Here is a 19160-nt window from a genome sequence, read left to right as displayed (position 1 = left end):
TGGGAGCCTCTGTCTTACTCTGTAATCTTGACTCCCTTGTTACGGCAATTTGACCGTTCTTTGGGTTTCTGACCTAACCTGACCACTGCTCTTCTTTAAGATTTTTTCCTGTGGAACCGAGAGGTAGAATCCTTTCCTTCCTGATGCTAAAACTGGAAAGATACAGCCTTCAAGCTGTCAGTGGGAGAAGATGTTCTGCTGAGAAAAAAAAAAAGGGATGAGAGATGGAAAGAAAAAGGGTTCAAACGTCAGTACTTAAGACCCCTGGAATTGCTCCTTGCGTTGTCAAAATTTCTTCTTTTGATTCTTAAGCCTAGATTTCCTGCCAAAACTAGTTCAAGTTGGATTTCTATATCTTGCAACCAAAGAGGTTCTGACTGATGTAGTAATTTTCACCATAAGGAAGAAATATGGAAAGGAATGGTTTAGATCACGTAATGATCATGACTGGAAAAATAATTTAAGTGCTCAAATACTAGTGGCATATTAGTGATATCATCTTTAAGTATGTTGAACAATTTTATATATATATATATATATATATATATATATATATATCCTCTTTACAGTACTTGCTGAGCCAAACAAACACAAAAGTGGTCCTTGCCAATAAACAATTATAATTTATAAGGTTTTGGTTTTGTTGTTATTGTTGTCACCAAAATGCAAAAAGGTTTGAGTCATTTGCAAGAACTCTGTGAATTTCCTTTTTAGATGCTGTTGATCTTCAGTAAAATAGGTAGGAAAGAAAAATCCATGAGATGTGTAAAGCTGGATGCCTACATAGATTATAGCCTCACAGGACATTGTTAGGGACAATGTGGCACAGGACATGTACCTACCCATCATTGAAGGCCATCTGGACCATGCCAAGGGAAAGCAATAGAGCTACACTGAAATGGCTGGTCTGTCCATCATTCAAGTTGATTCTGGGAACAAAAGAAATTAAAATCATTTTCCACCTAAGGAAAAATAGGCTCAAACAGCTGGGAAAAAAAGATAAGGGGAATAAAAATGAAAATAACTACAAATCACTTTTCATGAGAGTCACTTGCTAAACTTGAACAGCTGGGCCTTAAAAGGCTTGGGACATATTCAACAAACGAGTGTTAAATTCATTACGTTCTCACTTCTGCTCTGTGGTAAACCAGTTTGACAAAGATCATCTTCACAAATTGTTTTATTATCAGATCAAGTATGTAAATTGAGGGAAAGTGAGTTCCCAAGAAGATAGGAAAGATAAAAGAAAAATTGTCTTAAGAAAAGTGGAAAAACAGATTCATGGACAAAGAACTTTAAAGCAAGATTCTTAATCTTTTTGTTCCATAGATCCCTTTGGCAATTTTGTGAATCCTATGGGCCCCTTCTCTGTCTCAATAAAGAGTATCACCATTTCCCCAATTTTCTAAGTCAAATATTCAGAATCCCTTAACCACAAACTCAAACATAAGCTGTCAACAAATTCTGTTAGCTCTACCTGCCCCCCTCCAATGCTTTCACCCTAGTCAAACTTACCTGATCTAAGTTACTACAAAGTCCTACTAACTATACTGCATCTACCCAACCCCTGTCCCATACTCCAATCTATATATGGCAGAAGAAAACTATTCTTTAAAACTTCTGATCATGTTAGCTCATTCCCTGCATAAAACACCCCAGTGACTTCACAGTTTAATTTGAATAAAACCAAAATATCTTACTATGGTCTACAAGACCCTACATGATCTGAACTCTGAACCAATGATATAATAATGAAGGCTAACATTTGTTGAGGACTTATATATCCCAGGCCCTGGTCTAATTGTTTTTTATGTCTTGTTTTACATCTTTCAGTAATTCCATGAGTTGTGTATTCTTATTTACACCTACTTTAAAGACCTACTTTAAGAACTCAAGGCACAGATAAGTTAGGTAATTTGTGCAAAGCCAAATAAATAATAAATGCCAGGTCTGTTATTTAAACCGAGGCACTAGAGGCTAGGTTCAAAAAAAGAGTCCTGAGTCTGGATTCTTCAACACTATAATACCATTTTACTTCTCACCTCCTCCCCTTCCCCTGCCTCTCCTAACACTGTGCTCCAACCCTGCGTCTTTCTGTTCTTTGAATATACTGAGCTAGTTCCCACACTCAAGGATTTGCATATGCTGTTCCCTTCTCTGGAATATTCCTCCCTCAGATCTCCATGTGGTTGACTCTTCATTACTCAGGACTCAGCTTATTACAGGTACTGAGAGTGGCTTATCCAAATCTAGCCCCTCTTTTGTCCCTAATTAATTAGTTGTTTAACCTTCTTTGGTCATTCTTATACTTAAGAAAAATGACCCAAACTCAAGTTCCAGGGGCTGACTCTTAATAAAAAAATTTTTAAAAAAGCTAAGTCTTAGGCTCTAGGCCAGTCATAGGAATTGCATTTCCTATGCAGGTGACACAATTTTGGCCAATAAGATGTAATGTGTAGTCTGCTGGGAACAGAGAGCTTCTTGCTGATAAAAAATAGACTTAAGGGAAGAAACAGTCCCTTTTTACTTAAAGACTTTGCCTAAGGTGTGTGAGGATGGAATGCCTAGAAGTGATGCAACCATCTCGCAAGCAAGACAGAAGGTATAGTCCACATACTGAGATAGAGAGGCATGTAAGAACTGATGTTCTCTTACACCCACTGGCCTCTGACTAACTAATCCTAGAGCCCTGCTACCTGAAGATATCTTTTTTATGTAAGATAACAATGTCTTCTATTCTTTAAACTATTTCATATTCAGTTTTATGTCACTCATAGCTGAAAGCATTCTGGCTGATCCACAGTTAGTCACCTCTCCAGAGAGGACTTCCCAGACCATCTTACAAAAGTTATTCTCCCCCAGTCACTCTCTATCACATTCCCACGTTTATTTTTCTTCATAGTACCTAACATCTGAAAGTATCTTCTTTATTTACCATTTGCCTTCTTCCCTCAACTGTAAATTCCCCAAGAAAAAGAACTACCTACACTTTTGTCCATTGCTAAATCTCTATTTCACAGAATATTGTCACACTCTTTCTCTTAAAATCTACGTGACTCCAGAAAAATGTGTTAATATCTCTGTGTCTTAGTTGGATTATAAAGATCAAATTCATTAATTCATGGAAAGTGCTTTAAAAAGGGCCTGACACACAGTTAATGCTCAATAGTTTAGTTACTATTATTGCTATTCTTATATAGGCACTAAATAAATATTAGTTGAATGACTGAGAATATAAAAAACTGAGTCACAAAGATGTGATGCATTCACCCTCTCGCTTGGAACATGATGATAGGAGGACTTGTCTTTCTCAAAAGAAACAGATTTTAAGAGGAGAAGTGGAGTAGGGTTAAAGGTCAAGAACATTAACCTCTGCATAGAAATCTTCATTTCCTGAAGAGAGAACACTGAGTAGCAATAAAAATAATGGTGGCCATTTTTGGAGCACCCATCATGGTGCAGGAATTAGACGTGAATAAGACAGGTGAGGTTTCTGTCTTTATCAGCAGTGAAAGAGACTTCAACCATCCATGAATAGACCACACATTTTATTTGGCTAAAAGCCAACTATGTAACAGGTGCTTGAATATCATTAATGAAACTTAATCTCTAAAACAACAAGGAAACAATGGGAGGAAATGACCACTTCGACCTAGTTCTGACAACAAGAGTTGATTGGTAAAGTCAAAGTAAAGTGAACTTTAAAAGAAAGTGACCATGTTATCCTGAATTTTATTTTTTCCAAGGACAGCATCAATTGTACACTCCATGTGAATGTCTTCAAAATGTTTAGAGAAAAGATATGCATTATTCATGGCATGAGACTCCTAAAGAGATTATGACTCAAAAGTGTTATGATGTTCTCAAAAATGCAATTTTGAGTGCAATTGAAAATGATAAAATAAGGAGAAAAGTAGAAAGAAAAATGTAGCTACAGATATTTTTAAAAGAAAAAAGTACAGCTGAAAAGTATCCATATCTATCTTACTCTCCATCTTGATAAATGCAGTGCCAATGTAGCAAATAGTCAAAAAGTATTGTCAAATGAATGAATAAATGAATGAACAAATGAACATTGAATATGAGAGTGGTAGGGCCAGATAGACTCATATCAGAAAGATTAAGGTCTCAAATGAGCTGAGATTTGAGAAAAAATTAAAATACCAAAGTAACTTATGGTTTTATTTGGAACAAGAGAAGGCCATAAGTTTGAGCTAATGATATAATAATGATACATTTTTCAACCTCCAAAACTCAGACTAAACACTATTAGGGAGAAACTGAACCCCAAAAAGACTTTCTTGGTCAACACCTAAATGAATGTATATCTCCTGATAATGATGAATTTCAAACCACATTATGAAAATAATTTGCAATTGAGATCTCTGGGTACTAAGAGCAGTATTAGAAGATTAGGACTAGATGAAAGAGCCCAAATAGTGAATTTCAAAATTTGAAGAGAGGTGAGCTGTGGTTGATTCCTGGTGCATTCTGAGTGACTGATCAAAAAAGCAAATACTACCACATTTCCTCCTTGGATACCACTATTAACCTTATAGACCACTCTTAATCCTGGTAGATCATCTGGGCTTACACAAGAGGGTTTATATTGCTCATGATTTGATCAGAATGTTTTTCAGACAGTCTGGAATAATAAGGTTCAGATACTAGTTTAATTTGGTGAATTAGTCACTGGCTACGGTGATGTACCCTTATATCCTAGCAGTCAGTTGACTCCCCTGGTCACCTCAGCCAATGACTATAACACCATTCCCCCCACCTACATCTTATATCTCTGTCCTGGTTTATTTTTCTCTCCCAAACACTTATCACTCTTTAAGGTACTTTATATTATTTATCTCATATATTTTCTGTCTTCTCCACTTAAATTTAAGTTCCCTGAGGATAAGTATTTTAATCCATTGTATTCACTGCTTTATGCTCAGTATCGACCAGGAGGCCCTGACTGAGTGTTCAGTGAACATTTTCTTAACTGAATGAATAAATGAATGACTCTTGAAATATTGTGTCTTAAGTATAAAAATGAAGAAGGATATAGGCCCACTGAGTATTTTTGAGGGGGGCGTCAACTGAAGAACTTCCAAGCATGTCGCACAAAGAATGGGAAAATAAAATGAATATTTTTAGCCTAGGGGAGAGGAGACAGGAAGGAGAGGGAAGAGAAGGATGGAAGTTGGTTTGACTGGTAGAAAGCTTCAAGTATCTCAGGACTCTATTATGAAAAGGGATTATCCTACTCTGTTTTTATTTCTAAATGCTCAACTGGTATAAATAAATGATTGTTACAGGCAGATTTCAACTCTATTTTACATAGTCCAAGCTTTCCAGTGATGTCCCAGTTGCCACTGAGGGGGCACATTTCTCCTTCTTGAAGGTTTGAAATGAATGAAAACTTCATGGGGATGATGGTCAGACTAGAGAATCTTAAGATTGTGACAGACTATGATACGTTTATTCTGTGAATGAAATCATACAGCTTCCTTGTACTGAATGTATCATTTGGACAAATGGACACAGAGAATATATTTACAAATAAGCATAGGAATTAAACTCAATAGTTTGCAAATATAAACCTGATTTAGTAATCTTCCCAGCTTTCTGTCAGTTGAAAAAGTTTTAAGACCTATAAGTGCTCCACTATATGAAAAAAATTCCCAATTTCTCTCTTAATTTTTTGATACTAATCTTCCGTGCCCCCTCCTTCCTCTCCTTTGTTCTCACCATACACACACACACCACACACACACACACACACACACACACACACCACATACACACACTCTCTCTCAAATTTTAATCACTATAAAGATTACTGACTCATATTTCTAGAATTCCCTCAATCTTTTCCCAGATTTAACTTAAAAACAGAGGCTAAAAGGTGCTGCTGGAACATCTCCTCTTGATATACAAAAAAAATTTTGCAGATTTGAAAAAGAGTAGTACCCTAACTTCCTTTCAAAAGCTGAAATTCCATGCTACCACCCTTTCTGTCAATAGAAAAAGACCCACGTGTGTCCTGAAGTAAACTCTTGTGTCTCAAGGGAGGAGACCACAAGGATTCTTTACATCTTCCCACAGGACCAAGTATAATGCCTCAATTAAGTAACTGGTACTCAAAATAAATGTCGACTGTCAAATACATATTTTTCTGAAAACCTGGCAGAAGGTGCTTTAAAAGAATTTGTCTCTATCCTAGCTTCCTCACTTTTGAAGGTTCCAAAGGACTTTTATAAAGGGAGATAAAAGATAATTTAAATAAACCAATATATTAATAATCATGCTTTGAATGGATCTCATAGGATTAGAACTGTCCTACTTCATTTAGATTGCTTTTAATAGATGTGACTTTTCTAATTTTCTTGATTACAGTTTCATAGGTAACACATTCATCAGCTGTAGTCATCTTTTTCCGTTCAGATCTAGATAAAATTGGACTAATTCCCACTCCACGTCCTATTGAAAGTTTAATGCAAGCCTTAAGAAGGTGGTAAGGTGGGGAATGTGTGTTTGGGATGAGGAGGGTAGGTTCTCATGCTACCTCCAAACTCATCTGCCTCCAAACCCTTACTTCTGCTAGATTAGCTCAGTGTATGGTTCATCTCACAGTCTCCACAAACTGCCAAGTTCTACACAATACCTTCCATGTGAGTAATTCAGCCCCTTTATCTCCACCAAAAAGCAAGAAGGAAACAAACAAAAAGAAGTGTTGAGATATCCTTTTATGTAAAGCAGACTTCACAGAAGTTTTTAGAACAGAGGGGGTTTATATCATGAGAACACACACACACACACACATACCTCAAAACTGAGTATTAGACATCTCTCTTCTTCAAATGTCCCTTTCCACTAAGTGGGTCCCAGCTCCTAAAAAGTTCTATAGGTCTCCCCTCCTTGTTTTCCATCACCTACAAATTCCTTCTTATTTCTTAAACAGAGCAGTATGGCAATGTTAACATTTTTTAGAAATTCAGCAAAAAAATATTAATCATCTTTGATATTTCCTTTTCTTGCATCCCCTATAACTAAACTGTCCCCAAATCTATTTTTGTTCTTCAGAAGTCATTCCAAATGAACTTCTTTTCTTTCCTGCTATCTGTTCTCTAGTCCAAATCCACAAAGCCACCACAGCTTTCTATCTGCCCTCCTACATTTTACTACCAGACCAAACACATGAAAATATATTTGCTCATATTCCATTCTTACTTTAAAATGTGCTGGCAATTCCTAACTTCCCACCCAAGGTGTAAAAGGCCTCTTATACCTAGACCAGCTCTGTACTTTTCCAAGTTAACTTCCTAACACAGACCTCACAACTCACACGAAGTATCACCACTGCCCATACCATCTTGCCTTCATTCTTGACGTATTCACATCCTATGGCACTTCCCTATCTCTCCTTTGTTTACTCAAATCCTACCCATGTCTGAAGATCCCCCTCCCAATCCCATTCCCATTTTACAGATTTCAAGCCTAAACTTCCTTCTCACTTTATCATACAATTGTTCAGATAGCAACACACAGTTAAGAAACCAACTTTTCAAGTATTTTTGTTTATTTTCTTGTATGTTTGTTTCCTAAATTTGACTTGAATTCATAGGAATAGGGAAGACTCTATTTTATGTGTTATTGTGTCCTATCACAGAGTCAAGGCTAAGTCTGGACATACAAAAATGATTTTGGTTTATTGAACCAGATAACAGCTAAGAACTTAGGCTGGAAATGGCCACCACTTACTCGTTGTGAGCTATCAAGGCAAATTTTAAAATTACTCTAGGGTTATGTTTGTAAATGTGAGTGATGGGGTCACCATGAAGATTAAGTGATATAAGGCATATAAAGCATTGAGCATAATGTCTTTGGCATTTTAGCCTGACCATTTTTAAGGATCAAGTGGAAAGAGCATTTGAAGTCATCTACTCCAACACCTCCATTTCACAAATAAGAATATTAAGTTCCAGAGAGATTAATTAAACTGAAAGACTAGATCCTTCTAGGAGAAACAGCTGGTGACTTTCCCGAGGTACTATTGGCTTGGGGCTGACAAATGACCCAAACTCCTGACTCTTAGCCCATTGCTCTTTCTGCAACATTCCAGTGCCACCAGAAGTAATTTGGAAGTTGAGAAACCTTCAAGTGATTGACAAAAATTCTACAGCAGAGGTTGTACTTGGTGTATTATGAAAGATTCTAGAGAATGGCTTTTAAGATGGCTTTAGATCATTCTGAAAACAAATTAATTTAAAAATCAATAAAGAATTAAAAGATGTTATCTGTAATTCTAAACAGTAACAGGACAAGATTGAATCACTTTTCTCCCTTAGAATAAAACAAAATGGATTTTAATATTTATCCTCTCAATGTTCTTATACCTCCAAAATACCATCATAAGTTTTAAAAGTATGTGTGTATGTGTGTTCATGCTCTAACAAACCAACAGAAGTGTGTGCACATGTGCTTGTTGAGTGGGGAAGAGAAATCTACATCACCTGTTGGATTGGTTTCTACACTGACATCCTGACTCTTGATAACCCCAGAACTGAAGAGGCTCCACAAAGAAACTGGGTAAATCCAGGCAGAATGTCCTCTAATTGACATTCTGCCTGGAGCTCCCTGCAGCTCACCTCTTATCTAGAAGAATTTCAGAGACAGTGGGTGACTTCAAGAGGCTATCAGCGTGCCACTTCTCCTATGGCACAATCTGTAGTGGTTAAGTCCCACCAGTCAGTGCATGGTGGAGGTCTGCTGTCTACATCCAGCTGTATCACCCATGTCATCTTGGGCCAGTCCTCTTTTTCCCCACGTACACACATGCCTCCTCACACACACATATACATGCACATACCTAGAAACCTTAGGGATATCCACTTCGCCTGTAGAAACCGCACACAAGTTGCTAGAGAAGAGTCTCACTGGGAGACTGACTCACTTCTTGGGAATTCCAGAGGATTAGAAACAAAACAAAGCCTGTATCTTCTATGCTCAGACCTCAAAGGAAATTTTAGAAACCAACCAGCATTTACCAAATATTTTCTATGTTCCATCTACTCTTCTAGGGAATCTAGCATGGACAATAATGTTTACTTCTGTCATATTAACAACTCTATGTCCATCTGCTACCATGGGACCCAGTAGATGCTCAAAATACACTTGGCAAATGAATTCCAAATGAACTTGTCCGAAGTCCCACAGTGAATGGCAAAACCAGAAATCAAACTAAGACAGGGCTGTCTCCAAAGAACACAAGTCTTAAGCCACTAAATTATACCACATAAATCCTACGCTATACGTCCCATGGGAGTCTATAACCTTCTTGTTATGGACTGAATATTTGTATCCCCTGCTCAAAGAAATATATTGTACCATAACCTCCCAGTTGGCTATATTTGGAGATGGGGCCCCCAAGCATTTAATGAAGGTTAAATGAGCTCAGAAGGATGGGGCCCTGATGCAATGGGATTAGTGTCCTTAAAGAAAAGATCTCAGAGAGCTCTCTCTCTCTCTCCCTGCATGCATGCACTGAGGAAAGGCCACATGAGGACATAGCAAGAAAGCAGCCATCTGAAAGTCAGAAAGAGAATCTTCACCAGAAACCAGATCAGCTGAAACCTTGATCTTGGACTTCTAGTCTCTAGAACTGTGAGAAAATAAATTTGTTGTTTACCCATCCAGTCTGGAGCATTGTATTTTAGCAACCTCAGTAGACTAATACACTTCTGATATCTAAAATTCTCCAGCTCTAAGCTTTATGTGACTCTTATGTCCTGATTTATTCTTGTGCACAACAGAGTGTATGCCACAAGGAAAACAAATGTATGTCATATGAAAAATATAGGAAACAAAAGACCATCCCCCATATTAATACGTAACTGTGTGCAGAACCCCAGCATATTCAAAGAAAAGAAAACTATGGTTTTTTTCTGTCAAGCTCTACTCATACCGCCTCTCACCCCCCACCCCAGCTGAAACTTTAAATGGGAAGGAGAGGCGGGTAGATTGTGACAAAATATTCCGTGTTATTATACGTTCAAAAATAGTTATTAAAAATATATTGATGGAGGAACAATTCATAATTTGGGTAAGAGTAAGCTAAATATCAAAGTAGCAAAATCTTTTTACCCCAAGCATTCTTCTTGATTTCTACTTTTTTACATAGCAGACAGCAGAATCTACAAAGAAATATTTATAACCACAGAGCAGAGTGTGGAGTTGAACCAGAGCCCAGAGCCCTGTGACAATCCTGCAGGCTCCCTCTCTGGAACTTAGGAACCTTGGACAGCTCCAGAATCCATCCAGGACTCCTGAGCAGTACCCACAGCTGCTCTAATGGCCACAGTAGGAAAACATGATGAGGTCAGATTCCTCTGAGAGCCTTTCAGAATGGCCTCCACTTCAGTAAAAATATTTGAAGGTCATATATAATAATTCGGCACTCTTGTGGAAAGATTGCTTGTGGTCTGCTGGTGTGAGCCACTGCACAGCTTGTTCCATAGATATTAGACTCCAAATTATTCACCACAATGTCCCCAAGACCTTATTTACAGTAGAAACTCAGTAAATTATACTTTCCTGCATCAATAACACAATACTAATTAGACAAACATAGACAAGAAACCTGTACTTGCCTAGAAAACTGTTCTTAGTATTGAAGAAAATGACGGCCTGAAATTAGGATCTAACTGAAATGTTTCATCAGGCAGACCTAGTTTTGCTATAAAAAAAAAAGGCTACCTCCCACATATATCTAAAACTTATTTATTCCTCCCCCAAATTGCTGGCTGGCCATAATAGAGTCATCACTGTAATAGAGAATGGATCTTGCTCAAAGACATTCTCCTGAAGCATATTCACTAAATGGTCACAAGACTGTGGAATGTTAGAGATGCAGACTGATAGATAATCATTCAGTTCAACTCTTTCATTTCAGAGATGAGAAAACTGAAGTCCAGAGAGTTCCAATAATTTACCAAAAGTCACCCAGGTAAGTGCATCCTGTTTTTCCAATAATTTCCTATTTTCATACAACTCTATCTCTGCCTGCCTCCTCTCTCTTCTCTGGCCTTAGCCCCAGTTGTAGACTACAAAGGAGGTAACATACCCAGCCAGCTATCTTCCTGTGGGCAGATACTCACCGGAAAATGGACACTTGGTGCCTTGGCAGAGAAATGCTAAAGCAGGAGCAGAGAAGTGGCCACCATCTGGACAGTGTGATGCTTCGTGCCAAATGGGCCCCAGCCATGGGGAAGGAGGAGAAAGGAAGGGTGTCACCCGACTGCACACATTTATTTTCACTTAGAGGGGATTTGTTAGTAACCATGCTGTTAGAGAGGAAGCTGTTGTAGGTGGTTCTGAAGGCTGACAAATGTGTAGGCAAGGATGAAACAAGGTGAGGGGTAGCCAAACAATTTGCAAATGATTTGTGAGCCACAAATCATTGGTGGTATCTGATTCTCTGTATGAATGAAAGGATGCATTTTTGAAGGGTAAAACAATGTGTATGCATTTCCCTACTGATTCCCCTCTCCCTTTTTAGAAAGGTAGTAAGCACAGAATTTCTCTCACAGTACCTAGAAAAAAAAATCTTTTATGTAACATAACCCATCAACTTTTCTCTCTTCTTCCTAAATTTTAATCATTTTAACATTTTCCTATGCTACAGCCCTGTGTCCCACCTGTGAAAACCACCCTGATATACATAATGGTTTTCAGTGGTCAATTAGTAGCATCAAAGTTACTGCAGAGATGAGCAGAAAAAAGAATGAAAAGAATTGAGTACAGTCGCAGAGAACTCTGGGACAACATTAAATGCACCAACATTCAAATTCTAGGTGTCCCAGAAGAAGAAGAGAAAAAGAAAGGGATTGAGAAAATATTTGAAGAGATTATAGTTGAAAACTTCCCTAATATGGGAAAGGAAATAGTTAATCAAGTCCAGGAAGCACAGGGAGTTCCATATAAGGAGAAATATGCCAAGACACATATCAATCAAACTATCAAAAATTAAATACAAAGAAAAAATATTAAAAGCAGCAAGTGAAAAACAACAAATAACACAAAAGGGAATCCCCATAAGGTTAACAGTTGATCTTTCTGCAGAAACTCTGCAAGCCAGAAGGGAGTGGCAGGACATATTTAAAGTGATGAAGGAGGAAAACCTACAACCAAGATTACTCTACCCATCAAGGATCTCATTCACATTTGATGGAGAAATTAAAACCTTTACAAACAAGCAAAAGCTGACAGAATTCAGCAACACCAAACCAGCTTTACAACAAATGCTAAAGGATCTTCTCTAGGCAAGAAACACAAGAGAAGGAAAAGACCTACAATAACAAGCCCAAAACAATTAAGAAAATGGTAATAGGAACATACATATCGATAATTACCTTAAATGCAAATGGATTAAATGCTCCAACCAAAAGACATAGACTGGCTGAATGGATACAAAAACAAGACCCATATATACGCTGTCTACAGAAGACCCACTTCAGACCTAGGGACACATACAGACTGAAAGTGATGGGATGGAAAAAGATATTCCATGCAAATGGAAATCAAAAGAATGCTGGAGTAGCAATTCTCATATCAGACAAAATGGACGTTAAAATAAAGACTATTACAAGAGATAAAGAAGGACACTACATAATGATCAATGGATCGATCCAAGAAGAAGATATAACAATTGTAAATATTTATGCACCCAACATAGGAGCACCTCAATACATAAGGAACATACTAACAGCCATAAAAGGGGAAATCGACAGTAACACAATTAGAGTAGGGAACTTTAACACCCCACTTTCACCAAAGGACAGATCATCCAAAATGAAAATAAATAAGGAAACACAAGCTTTAAATGATACATTAAACAAGATGGACTTAATTGATATTTATAGGACATTCCATATAAAAACAACAGAATACACATTCTTCTCAAGTGCTCATGGAACATTCTCCAGGATAGATCATATCTTGGGTCACAAATCAAACCTTGGTAAATTTAAGAAAATTGAAATTGTATCAAGTATCTTTTCCGACCACAATGCTATGAGACTAGATATCAATTACAGGAAAAAATCTGTAAAAACTACAAACACATGTAGGGTAAACAATACACTACTTAATAACCAACAGATCACAGAAGAAATCAAAGAGGAAATCAAAAAATACCTGGAAACAAACGACAATGAAAACATGACGACCCAGAACCTATGGGATGCAGCAAAAGCAGTTCTAAGAGGGAAGCTTATAGCAAAGCAATCCTACCTCAAGAAACAAGAAACATCTCAAATAAACAACCTAATTTTACACCTAAAGCAATTAGAGAAAGAAGAACACAAAACCCCCAAAAGTTAGCAGAACGAAAGAAATCATAAAGATCAGATCAGAAATAAATGAAAAAGAAATGAAGGAAATGATAGCAAAGATCAATAAGACTAAAAGCTGGCTCTTCGAGAAGATAAACAAAATTGATAAACCATTAGCCAGGCTCATCAAGAAAAAAAGGGAGAAGACTCAAATCAATAGAATTAGAAATGAAAAAGGAGAAGCAACAACTGACACTGCAGAAATACAAAGGATCATGAGAGATTACTACAAGCAACTCTATGCCAATAAAATGGACAACATGGAAGAAAGGGACACATTCTTAGAAATGGAGAACCTTCCGACACTGAACCAGGAAGAAATAGAAAATATGAACAGACCGATCACAAGCACTGAAATTGAAACTGTGATTAAAAATCTTTCAATAAACAAAAGCCCAAGACCAGAAGGCTTCACAGGCGAATTCTAACAAACATTTACAGAAGAGCTAACACTTATCCTTCTCAAACTCTTCCAAACTATAGCAGAGGGAGGATCACTCCCAAACTCATTCTATGAGGCCATCATCACCCTGACACCAAAACCAGACAAAGAGGTCACAACGAAAGAAAACTACAGACCAATATCACTGATGAACATAGATGCAAAAATCCTCAACAAAATACTAGCAAACAGAATACCACAGCACATTAAAAGGATCATACACCATGATCAAGTGGTGTTTATCCCTGGAAAGCAAGGATTCTTCAGTATACACAAATCAATCAATGTGATACACCATATTAACAAACTGAAGGAGAAAAGCCTTATGATCATCTCAATAGATGCAGAGAAAGCTTTCGACAAAATTCAACACTCATTTATGATAAAAACCCTCCAGAAAGTAGGCATAGAGGGAACTTTCCTCAACATAATAAAGGCCATATATGACAAATCCATAGCCAACATCATCCTCAATGGTGAAAAACTGAAACCATTTCCACTAAGATCAGGAACAAGACAAGGTTGCCCACTCTCACTACCATTATTCAACATAGTTTTGGAAGTTTTAGCCACAGCAATCAGAGAAGAAAAATAAAAGGAATCCAAATCGGAAAAGAAGAAGGAAAGCTGTCACTGTTTGCAGATGACATATGATACTATACATAGAGAATCCTAAAGATGTGACAAGAAAACTACTAGAGCTAATCAATGAACTTGGTAAAGTATCAGGATACAAAATTCATGCACAGAAATCTCTGGCATTCCTATACACTAATGATGAAAAATCTGAAAGTGAAATTAAGAAAACACTCCCATTTACCACTGCAACAAAAAGAATAAAATATCTAGGAATAAACCTACCTAAGGAGACAAAAGACCTGTATGCAGAAAATTATAAGACACTGATGAAAGAAATTAAAGATGATACAAATAGATGGAGAGATACACCATGTTCTTGGATTGGAAGAATCAACATTGTGAAAATGACTCTACTACCCAAAGCAATCTACAGATTCAATGCAATCCCTATCAAACTACCACTGGCATTTTTCACAGAGCTAGAACAAAAAATTTCACAATTTGTATGGAAACACAAAACACCCCGAATAGCCAAAGCAATCTTGAGAAAGAAAAATGGAGCTGGAGGAATCAGGCTCCCTGAAATCAGACTATACTACAAAGCCACAGTAATCAAGACAATTTGGTACTGGCACAAAAACAGAAATACAGATCAGTGGAACAGGATAGAAAGCCCAGAGATAAACCCACGCACATATGATCACCTTATCTTTGATAAAGGAGGCAAGAATATACAGTGGAGAAAAGACAGCCTCCTCAATAAGTGGTGCTGGGAAAACTGGACAGGTACATGTAAATGTATGAAATTAGAATACTCTCTAATACCATACACAAAAATAAACTCAAAATGGATTAAAGACCTAAATGTAATGCCAGACAACACCAAACTCTTAGAGGAAAACATAGGCAGAACACTCTATGACATAAATCACAGAAAGATCCTTTTTGACCCACCTCCTAGAGAAATGGAAATAAAAACAAAAATAAACAAATGGGACCTAATGAAACTTAAAAGCTTTTGCACAGCAAAGGAAACCATAAACAAGACCAAAAGACAACCCTCAGAATGGGAGAAAATATTTGCAAATGTAGCAACTGACAAAGGATTAATCTCCAAAATGTACAAGCAGCTCATGAAGCTCAACATCAAAAGAATAAACAACCCAATCCAAAAATGGGCAGAAGACCTAAATAGACATTTCTCCAAAGAAGATATACAGGTCGCCAACAAATACATGAAAGAATGCTCAACATCATTAATCATTAGAGAAATGCAAATCAAAACTACAGTGAGATAGCATCTCACTATGCTCAGAATGGCCATCATCAAAAAATCTACAAACAATAAATGCTGCAGAGGGTGTGGAGAAAAAGGAACCCTCTTGCACTGTGGGTGGGAATGTAAATTGATACAGCCACTATGGAGAACAGTATGGAAGTTCCTTAAAAAATTAAAAATAGAACTACCATATGACCCAGCAATCCCACTACTGGGCATATACCCTGAGAAAATCATAATTCAAAAAGATTCATGTACCAAAATGTTCATTGCTGCTCTATTTACAATAGCCAGGACATGGAAGCAACTTAAGTGTCAGCAACTTAAGTGTCCATCAACAGATGAATGGATAAAGAAGATGTGGCACATTATACAATGGAATATTACTCAGCCATAAAAAGGAACGAAATTAAGCTATTTGTAATGAGGTAGATGGACCTAGAGTCTGTCATACAGAGTGAAGTAAGTCAGAAAGAGAAAGACAAATACTGTATGCTAACACATATATATATGGAATTTAAGAAAAAAATGTCATGAAGAACCTAGGGGTAAGACGGGAATAAAGACACAGACCTACTAGAGAATGGACTTGAGGATGTGGGGAGGGGGAAGGGTAAGCTGTGACAAAGTGAGAGAGTGGCATGGACATATATACACTACCAAACGTAAAATAGATAGTAGTGGGAAGCAGCCGCATAGCACAGGGAGATCAGCTCAGTGCTTTGTGACCACCTAGAGGGGTGGGATAGGGAGGGTGGGAGGGAGGGAGACGCAAGAGGGAAGAGATATGGGAACATATGTATAACTGATTCACTTTGTTATAAAGCAGAAACTAACACACCATTGTAAAGCAATTATACTCCAATAAAGATGTAAAAAAGAGAAATGAAATTGAGTTATTTGTAGTGAGGTGGATGGACCTAGAATAGAGTCTGTCATACAGAGTGAAGTCAGTCAGAAAGAGAAAAACAAATACCGTATGCTAACACATATATATGGAATCTAAGAAAAAATTTTAAAAAAGGTCATCAAGAACCTAGGGGCAAGATGGGAATAAAGACACAGACTTACTAGAGAATGGACTTGAGGATATGGGGAGGGGGAAGGGTAAGCTGTGACAAAGTGAGAGAGTGGCATGGACATATATACACTACCAGATGTAAAATAGATAGCTAGTGAGAAGCAGCTGCCTAGCACAGGGAGATCAGCTCGGTGGTTTGTGACCACCTAGAGGGGTGTGATAGGGAGGGTGGGAGGGAGGGAGACACAAGAGGGAAGAGATACGGGAACATATGTATATGTATAACTGATTCACTTTGTTATAAAGCAGAAACTAACACACCACTGTAAAGCAATTATACTCCAATAAAGATGTTAAAAAAAAAAAGTTACTGCAGAGGTTTTCCTTTAGCAATCTTGGTTTCCTATGTACACACCGCTTTTGGCAATAATTTTCAAGTAATGTGTATCTTAATTATTGTAGTCCATGTTAATTATGAAGATAGTTGGAGTGAATTACACCACATTGAGAGCATGGGTGCATTAAAGTGTTTTCCACACATTAAGAATCATATTTAATTTTCAATCATATATCCACAATACATCATCTCCATTTTTTGGCATTCTAGAGTTTGCAGAGCACATTCGCATACATGGTACCATGTTAATTTCGATGGTAATAATCTGATGTTGGCAATTATCCCTGCTTTACAGAAATACTAAAAAGCTTAACAGACAGAACTCAGCCCCTGAGAAGCATTGTGGCGTGAGGATCCAGAACTCACACTGGAATCACATGTACCCATATTTGGATCTCAAAACCTCCTGTGGCCCAGGACAATTTAGTGACTATCTCCAAGTTTCAATGGTAGCAAATCCTGCCTCTAAGACTCATGTGCATTCAAATAAGGTAATAATAGGAAGATCCTTGGTGCTGGAGGCACCTGTCTATTTCTTTTCCCTTCTCAACTAACTCCAGGTCTCATGCTTTTCTATTATACAATGATACCTTCCCTTTTCCTCTTTTTTTTTGATGTCTTTATGATCAGTGAGACACTTTCTGAGATATTTGTATATGATTAGGAGAACAAAACCTTTAACCATGGAACACAGCCAGGAGGAATAACAGAGATAAGAAAAAAATATTATGCTTCAAACTTGAACTTATCAGCCCAATCAACACTATTATTAATGGAATAAAATTGGGATTAGACATAAATTTTTAATGTATATCTATCTCCCAAACTTAATATGGTCATTTTCCTTTATTTTTTTAAAGGTCTTTAATCCATCACCATAAATAACCAGAAGTTAATGTTTCTTTTTCCTGTTTTACAGTGATTTAAATTCATATTTAGTAAAAAGTAGGCCATTCATAACCAAAATGCTGAAGTGTAATAAACTTCTTCTGCAATGATTTTTATTTTATTTGTTGCTGCAGTAATATGCAATCTAATGACGAAGCCAAAAAAGAAAAACAAATGCATTTGGTGCAGCTGATCCATTCAAAGTCTGTTCAAGCTAGAATGATGGCCTCAAGGCAAAATCCTCAGTACTTGGAGTATCCTTTAGCTTCATCAGGATTCAACCTTTGTGAACTAAAATCTGATGAATTAAAATTAATAGTTAATTTTTCAGTCAAGGAGAAGGCACTGCATCCCTGCTAATAGGAATCCATTTGTTATAGTGTGTCTCTCTTTGAATACAACCAAGGGTGGATGAGCACCTAATTTCATTACTCTGCAGCAGACCATAAATTCTACTCACAAACTGTAGGCAGAAAGATTTCCTCCTCATTAGGAAAGGGATGCTTCTGCACGCTCTTCATGTTTCCTTCCATACAGAGGGTGCTACGTTAATGCAACTCTCCTAGGCTCTCTTCTCCACTTCACTCCTCCCTTTCAAGGAAGTAGGAATAATTCAGTCCTATTAATCTTGAAGGGCAAATTTGGAAAGCATAGTCCAGGCCTACTCCTCCCATTTTTTCTTCAAGAAATGACAGTCTCGGGGCTTCCCTGGTGGCGCAGTGGTTGAGAGTCCGCCTGCTGATGCAGGGGACACGGGTTCGTGCCCCGGTCCGGGAAGATCCCACATGCCGCGGAGCGGCTGGGCCCGTGAGCCATGGCCGCTGAGCCTGCGCGTCCGGAGCCTGTGCTCCGCAACGGAAGACGCCACAGCAGTGAGAGGCCCGCGTACCGCAAAAAAAAAAAAAAAAGAAAAAGAAATGACAGTCGCCAGTAGCCTGTAATCTGGTAACCCAAGGCACCAGGTACACAGGATACTGTTTCATAGCTCTGAAAAGCATGTGATGCATCTTGATAGAATTACCAAAAGCTGGCAATTAACCATGAGATTGTAACTTTTTAACCAAAGTTTACATTGATCTTTATGGCTATAATAGAGTTAATATCTAACTTTTGAAGGGATAGAAATACTCAATATTTAATATGTCTTCTTATATATTTCATTCATTGAA

General features: G+C 37.6%; 1 long non-coding RNA gene across 1 annotated transcript in view; it reads right to left on the bottom strand.

Annotated features, from left to right (window-relative positions):
- Positions 1-19160, bottom strand: part of LOC113608074 (uncharacterized) — a 336338-nt gene that overhangs the window by 148251 nt on the left and 168927 nt on the right. The window contains exon 5 of the long non-coding RNA XR_003428206.1: positions 843-929. This is a non-coding gene — a long non-coding RNA (uncharacterized LOC113608074). The remainder of the gene's footprint in view (positions 1-842; positions 930-19160) is intronic.

The sequence above is a fragment of the Aethalodelphis obliquidens genome, unplaced genomic scaffold (genome assembly GCF_003676395.1).
Source record: "Aethalodelphis obliquidens isolate GAN/ISIS:26980383/991018 unplaced genomic scaffold, ASM367639v1 scaffold3, whole genome shotgun sequence".
NCBI lineage: Eukaryota > Metazoa > Chordata > Mammalia > Artiodactyla > Delphinidae > Aethalodelphis > Aethalodelphis obliquidens.
The sequence above is the reverse complement of the archived record's forward strand: the minus strand, read 5'-3'. Positions and strand labels throughout refer to the sequence as shown.